General features: G+C 37.9%; 1 long non-coding RNA gene across 1 annotated transcript; it reads left to right on the top strand.

Annotated features, from left to right (window-relative positions):
* Positions 1 to 4,910: 4,910 nt before the first annotated feature.
* Positions 4,911 to 5,744, top strand: LOC122014296. The gene is made up of 3 exons (XR_006120644.1): positions 4,911 to 4,982; positions 5,053 to 5,299; positions 5,689 to 5,744. It is a non-coding gene; the product is annotated as an uncharacterized LOC122014296 (long non-coding RNA).
* Positions 5,745 to 7,848: the final 2,104 nt, after the last annotated feature.

The raw sequence follows: 7,848 nt of genomic DNA, 5'->3' as shown, positions 1-7,848 counted from the left end.
TGGATAAACTTCTGGGCTATGGTGAGTCACAAGGAGCTCATTAAAGTAACCATGCCTTCGAGGTTTTCCAAATAGTCCTACCCATTGAACTTAATACTAAAACTTGGTCTAACTAGTTAGGATCCATTTAAGGGTAGCTTCGGTCAGTTCCACTTGGCCAAATGCACCAGGTCGAAGCCATATCTTCCTAGACATGCGATGCCCAAGCTTCCCTAACGTACTATCATCCAAAAACTTCACCAGTACTGTGGTTCAAGTTAAACTTATCCCGTTTTAATCTAACCTTAATTACCCTGCCGGGTAATCTATTCTTGTTTTACCCATTCCGGGTAAATTAGGTTCAGTTACCCTGTCGGGTAGTTCAGTTGGAGGTGCCAGCTAGTTTGGATCCTCCATCTACTTTTCATTTTCATAATTTCGACTTGTTGAAAGTTTTAACTTTAATTTACTAAGTATAAGTCAATTGTGTGACAGCGGATACCTAGTTAATTTCGATAAATCTGGATGTCTAGTTAAAAATATTGAAAATCCAGAAATTAAACTTAAGGGGCTTAGGAAAAATAACATCTACACAATTGATTTATCAATATCCTCAATAAAGTGTCTCCTGACACAACAAGAGGAAACCCAACTGTGGCACAGAAGGCTGGGTCACACACACACAAGACTTATTTCAAAAATAAGTCAAAATGGTCTAGTTAGAGGGTTGCCCAAATTAAAATTTATTGAAAATTCAATCTGTGATGCATGTCAAAAAGGAAAACAAACCAAGTCAACCCACAAGTCAACTAACCTAGAAAGATCCAACACCATACTTGAGCTCCTTCACCTTGATCTATTTGATTCACATGGAGCCAAATCACTAAATAAGAACCAATATTGCTTAGTAATAATTGATGACTACTCTAGGTACACTTGGGTAAAATTTCTAAAAACAAAAGATGAAACCTATGAAATATTTAGTAATTTTTGCAACTTAACAGAAAATGAAAAAGATACTAAAATTAAAAGAATAAGAAGTGATCACGGAGGGGAATTTGAAAATCATAAGTTCACCCAATTTTGTAAAATAAATGGATACCAACATGAATTTTCATGTCCTAGACCCCCCCCCCCCCCCCCCCAACAAAATGGACTAGTGGAACGTAAAAATAGAACATTACAAGAAGCAGCTAGAACTATGTTAAATGAATACCACTTAAATCATCAATTTTGGGCTGAAGCGATAAATACTGCAAATTACATTCAAAACAGAATTTTAATTAATAAATTTCACAATAAAACAGCATATGAACTCTACTATAATAAAATTCTCAATCTAAACTATCTAAAAGTATTTGGGTGTAAAGTTCACATTTTAAATACTAAAGATTACTTAAGAAAATTTACACCCAAATCTAACCAAGGAATATTCTTAGGATACTCCTCTACCAGTAGAGCCTTTAGAGTATATAATCAAAATGCCTTGAAAGTTGAAGAAACAACTAATGTAATATTTGATGAAGAAAACAACTTACCTAATATAAATACAAATATTGACACTAATCCAAGAGCTGTAGATGATGATGAAATCCAACCTAATCTTAATGAGTCAGAAGAACCAGTTTCTGACTCACAGATAAGACCAACTAGAATTAGCACCTCTCACCCACCTGACCAAATTTTGGGTGACCCAAACCTAGGAGTCAGAACTAGATCGTCCTATAGAAACCTTAGTCAGATTGCTCTAATTTCTAAAATTGAACCTAAAACTATAGAAGAAGCCCTGCCTGATCCAGACTGGATCATTGCAATGCAGGAAGAATTAGCACAATTTAAGAGAAACCAAGTCTGGGACCTTGTACCTAAACCCATAGATAAATCAATAATAGATACTAAATGGATTTTTAGGAACAAGTTGGATGATCACGGTAATATAGTAAGAAACAAGGCAAGGTTAGTAGCCAAAGGGTTTAGTTAAGTCGAAGGCTTAGACTATGATGAAACCTATGCTCCAGTAGCTAGACTCGAGTCCATTAGGATGTTATTAGCCTATGCAGCCAATAAAGGATTCAAATTATACCAAATGGACGTTAAGTCAGCCTTTTTAAATGGTTTTATCAAAGAAGAAGTCTACGTAAGCCAACCTCCAGGTTTTGAAGACATAGACTACCCCAATCACGTATTTAAATTAAAAAAGGCACTATATGGACTAAAACAAGCCCCTAGAGCATGGTATGAAAGATTATCTAATTACTTAATATCCAAAGAATTTAACCAAGGACAAATCGATCCTACTTTGTTCATGAAAATTATAGGAAAAGACATCTTTATAGCCCAAATCTATGTTGATGACATAATCTTTGGTTCAACTAATTCAAAATTTTTGAAAGAATTTGTTAAATTAATGGAAAGTGAATTTGAAATGAGCATGGTCGGAGAACTCAACTTTTTCTTAGGCTTACAAATAAAACAAACCAAAGATGGAATCTACATTTATCAAACTAAATATGCTAAGGAGTTAATCAAAAAATTTAGCATGGAAAATTCAAAAATTATAAATACTCCAATGGTAACCAACATAAACATTGACTCTGACCCTGAAGGAAAACCTGTAGACCCAAAATACTATAGAAGTGTCATAGGTAGTTTACTTTATCTAATTGCAAGTCGACCTGACATACTGTTTGCAGTAGGTATGTGTGCAAGATACCAATCATGTGCAAAAGAGTCACACCTAACATATGTTAAAAGAATACTTAGATATATTAAAGGAACTCTAAATGTAGGACTTTGGTATCCAAGAACTTGCACCTTTGACCTTTATGGATATTCTGATTCAGACTATGCTGGGTGCAAGTTAGATAGGAAAAGTACAAGTGGTAGTTGTCAAATTCTAGGTCAGTGCCTAGTAAGTTGGTCAAGCAGAAAGCAACATTGTGTTGCTTTATCCACTACAGAAGCTGAATACATAGCTCTAGGAGAATGTGCATCTCAATTGTTATGGATGATGCATACACTAAAAGACTATCAACTAGACTATAAAAATACTAAAATCTTTATTGATAATATCAGCTCGATTAATCTGACCAAAAATCCTATTCACCATTCTAGAACCAAACATATAGAGGTAAAACACCACTTTATAAGGGATCATGTAGCTAAAGGTGAAATTGCACTCAACCATGTTGAGTCCAAATCAAACCTAGCTAACATCTTTACAAAACCCTTACCTGAACTTGAGTTCAGTGGACTTAGAAGGCAAATAGGAATGTGTTGGGTAGAGTAGATGTCTTACCATTATTTCTATTATTTTTTTTTCTTTTTTTTCAAATTCTAGAAAAAATAGTTTTCAAAACTCTAATTTTTTCCTAGATTTTAAAATTCTGGAATTAACCTAGGTTTTCCCCCTAGATATCATGTTCCCCTAGAATTAAGCCAGAGCATCTCACAAGCACCTAGGTTTACCTTGATTGTGATTGACAAACATAGAACGGCGTGAGATGCATAGGGTATAGCCTGGACTCAAGAATGCTTATATCTGTGCATCAATATGAGTTTGGGCGTTAAATATGCAATAAACATTAATCAAGTTAAATTCTCCAGCTCTAGTCAAGTCTATCTGGACCAAAATAATTTAACTTGACTAATCTAGTGAAAGCTACTGTCCTGTAGACAATCAGCAAGTAACTAAAGGTTAGACAGTTGGTAAAGAACACTCATTTTTTTAAGCATATTTTGTTCTTTATGGCTCTGATACCTAGTAAATCAATCTAATAAACATGACTTATGCTTGGACCTAAGGACCAACAAAACTTAAATAAATAAATAACCTTGTCCTAAAACTTAAACTAAGTTCCAATTGACCTTAACTTTCACACCCTATTGAACATAGCTAAACTGTTGACCTTAATTGTGTACAACTCAATCAAATATCTATAATTGCCCATTTTTGAGTTATGGCAAAGGGGGAGAGTAGCAAAAGTAAAAATGTGAAAATAAATTCAACTTAAAATTAAAAAATTAGGGAGGCAAAAGTTAAGGGGGAGCATATAGAGCAAACTTGCTTCAGTTACCTTGTTCATCTATACTTAGCAGATTTGCCTGTGCTAAAAATGTCTATCTATTCGTTTATTTACTTAACTTTGAATTTGAGTTGCCATAATCAAAAAGGGGGAGATTGTTGGTGCGGGAAGCATCCGACGATCGAACTCGTGTTTTGATAATGGCAAAGAATTAAAAGTTAAGATGTTTTGTAGTTTAACATGTGAGATCTCGGAAAATTTAATTAATAGGGTTATTTGAGAAATAGCCTTACAAAATTTTTCTAGAATTTTAGAAATTTTCTGGGAATTTTTCGGAGCTCGTATGACAGGTTTTGAGGGGATCAATTAACGGGTACGGATAAAGCCTGTTTGGGATACCCGTTTAGGTGAGGAAAAGATTTAATTATAAATTTCTTTATTTCTTTTCTCCCCCCCCCCCCAAATCGCCGATCCACCCGACCCTCACGATCCCGATCTCTTCTTCCCCGATCTCCCCTTCTTCCTTCTCTGTTCTCTCTCTCTCGGACGAGCGACGGCGACGGGAGCAAGGCTCCAGCTCCGGCGATCTTCCTTTACCAACGTCGGCGGCCGTTGAGCACAGATCCAGGCGGCGCTGTTCCTCTCCGGATCGCAGGCATGGCGTCGCATCTCCTCTAGCCGACCTTGCTTCCCCGATCCGACGCTACTGGATCGATCCAGATCCACCCGATCGTCAGCATGGAAGGAACATTAGGGTCTGGAGGGTAAGCGACCGTTCTTCCTCTTTTCCATTGCTCGGATTTGTGCCCTAGCTTTGAGTTCTTCCTCGATTCTGCTCTCTTACTCTCTAATGGTCAGCGATCCTATATCAGATCTTGGATCCAATCTTCGTTCTTGTTAATTTGGGGACAGAAGAATTCCTGGTACGTTGCTTCACGGATCGGATGGGGCGACGTTTTCTGGAGACGATCGATTGAGGTAAGCTTAGGTCTTCTTCTCTGCTACCGATACTCTATCCTTGATCCTCATCTTCTCGTGATTGATTTAGGTTTCGGTTGATGATGATGGGATCAATTGAGTTGTTGGGCAGAGGATTGAAGGGTTGATTGATGTCTTGGATTGCTTGATTTGAGATCAGTGATCTGCTTGTTGACCTCTTCTCTTGATCCGATCAGTGAGGTGAGTTCTGTTGCTGTGAGGCTGGGATTGTGATCTTTGAGGTGTATCCAGCAGCTTTCCCTAACCGGCAGCAACCCCTTTGGTTGTGATCTATTGGTGATCACCTTGGATTCGAGGTAAGGAATAGGATAATTGATCTTGTTGTAGATCATGTATTGAAATTGGATATTAGTTTGATGATCTTATTCTAGATGAATTTGATTCATGTATTGGATTAGAAATGCATTGGATTAATCCATGATTAGTTAATACATGTGTGTAGATTTAATTGTGTAGAAGAAATCTAATGAAATGGTTAGGGTTAGGGTAATTAACCCTAATCAACCGTTGGATTTCTAATCTAATTGGTGATTAGGGATTAGGTAACTAACCCTAATCGACCATTAGATTTAAATTGGTAAGTTGAGATTGTGGATTAGGGTTTTACCCTAATTTAGTATTAGAGATTTTATTTAGCTATTCATGTGGATTTAGCTAAATAAAATATATATGTTGTTTGACGCAGGAGTCTGATTTGAGACAGGCGTCTCGACGTTGAATTCGGATTTGGATTGTACCTTCTATTTGAGGCGGGTACCCTTTGACTTATCTTGTTGATATTGTCTTGTGAGATGTGCAGTTTATATATGTTTACTAGTAATTGGTAGATCTTTCTCTTCTCTGGTTATAGTTTATTCTATACCTGTAGGCGAGTATTAGCGATTGGTAGTTAGCATATTCCCTGGTTTAGTTATTTGATACTTGATACATGTTGCTACGATTAGCATCTATACCTTAGTCTAGCATGTTTTTCTTTCTTGCTATGCTTATCTGTGTTCATAGAGATGCATATCTATAGTGCTCTACTCTATTGGATTAGTTGCTTTACATGTGTGATACATGCTTTTGGATTCATGATACTTACATCATTGTTATATGTGATGTCTTTGGATTTATGCTGTTTATTATCCTTATTATATATGTGTTTATCTGTTTGGCATCTACACATATGGAGGAGGATATGTTCAGGTATGACATACTGTAGCCGCATGCACCATATCGCATGATTGCATGCTGGGCGATTGACGACTCTATTATTGTTGAGCTCGTCGGCCAGCTACATTGACCTGCACACCACATGACCATTGCATGGGTAGTGGCACAGCACACAGGGTGTGTAGGTTGCTCGGTGGTGCTCCGCTGGAGGCTCCACTCATGGGTAGTGTGATAGGCAGCGTGGTAGCACACCGGGGTCCCTCCCCGTCATTGTGTACCGGGAGATGAGAGCATGGCGCTCCCTCCTATAGTGAGGTTGGAGGATAGGTGTACTCCGGTGCATCCCGTCCACTCGGTCACTCTTCAGGGGTAGTGACGGCAAAGTGCACGGTGTCACAGCCCTACCCACGCGGTCTCACCATTGTGTGTGAGATTCTGACTGGCGTCAGGGGTGACCATGTCATTTGCAGCATATGCACAGATTGCATTAATTATGATTGATGCATTTTGGTGATTGCATATGATTGACATGCATACAGGTTATATGCTTTTGCTCTGACTATCTTTATCTGTGTATGCTTACAGTCAGTTGCACAAGCCTCGCAGGTGAGTACAGTTTATTACAGTTATGCATTTTCTTATTATTCTTGCTATAGACTGTACTTTATGCCTATTGCTGGTTACTACAGTTTATTTCAGCTATGCATATCTGTTAGGAGACTATACCGTAGGTTGTATGGTTACTTTATTCTGTTAGGAGACTATACCGTAGGTTGTATGGCTAGAGAACTGTACTCTTGATCCCATGGTTTAGAAGACTGTACCTTAGGTTATTACTGGTGGATATATATTGTTGTACATGTCTATTGGTTTACCTGCTGAGTTCTTTGAACTCACCCCGTTGTTACTATTTTTCAGGTTGAGGCCGTCAGGAGAGATTCCAGTCGCTAGCCCCATTATCGCGAGGATTTCTAGATATCGTTTTCTGTATTCGCTTTTATACGTATACTTGTGATGTGGGTTTGTATTGTGGACTTTATGACGCACATTGGGTTTACTACTTTTGTTTTCCGCTGCGAATATTTCATTACTTCGTGGATTTCATTTCTTCGTTGTAGTGGAGTAGGATGTGTACGTATATCTTCGTTGATTTCTATATCACCTTTTCTTCATATATAACTGCGTGGATTGTTCATATTATATCTGTGTAGAAATGTTGAATATAACTGCGTGGATTGTTTATTATTTGTATGTATTGTTCCGGCCGAGTGTGGCCGAGGTATAGATATATGTATACTGATATTCATATTGTCCGCCGTACAGGAGAGATGCTGCCGAAATTTCTTCGGACAGGGACTACCTGTGGCGTGACAATTTATTTGGTATCAGAGCTCGGCTCCGATTTCGGATTTTTGTGTCCTGGAGTTTGTTAGTGTATCTGGATTCTTGGGATTTTATCTGATACCAATTTATTTGGTATCAGAGCAAAGTCTTGCGATACCTACTTATCGAGTTTCGGATTTACGATGCTTACGTTCGTGAGCATTTCGCGGTATTTTCAGATTTGTCCGGATTTCCGTCGATTTTCTCGTTTCAGAATTCCGAGGTATTTTGACGCGGTTTTATTGGTTCTATTTGGGGCTAAGCAGCGACAGGATATCTCCAGACGGAAAATAGGTAATTTAGGTAA

Source organism: Zingiber officinale, chromosome 1B, assembly GCF_018446385.1.
Source record: "Zingiber officinale cultivar Zhangliang chromosome 1B, Zo_v1.1, whole genome shotgun sequence".
Classification (NCBI taxonomy): Eukaryota; Viridiplantae; Streptophyta; class Magnoliopsida; order Zingiberales; family Zingiberaceae; genus Zingiber; species Zingiber officinale.
The sequence above is the reverse complement of the archived record's forward strand: the minus strand, read 5'-3'. Positions and strand labels throughout refer to the sequence as shown.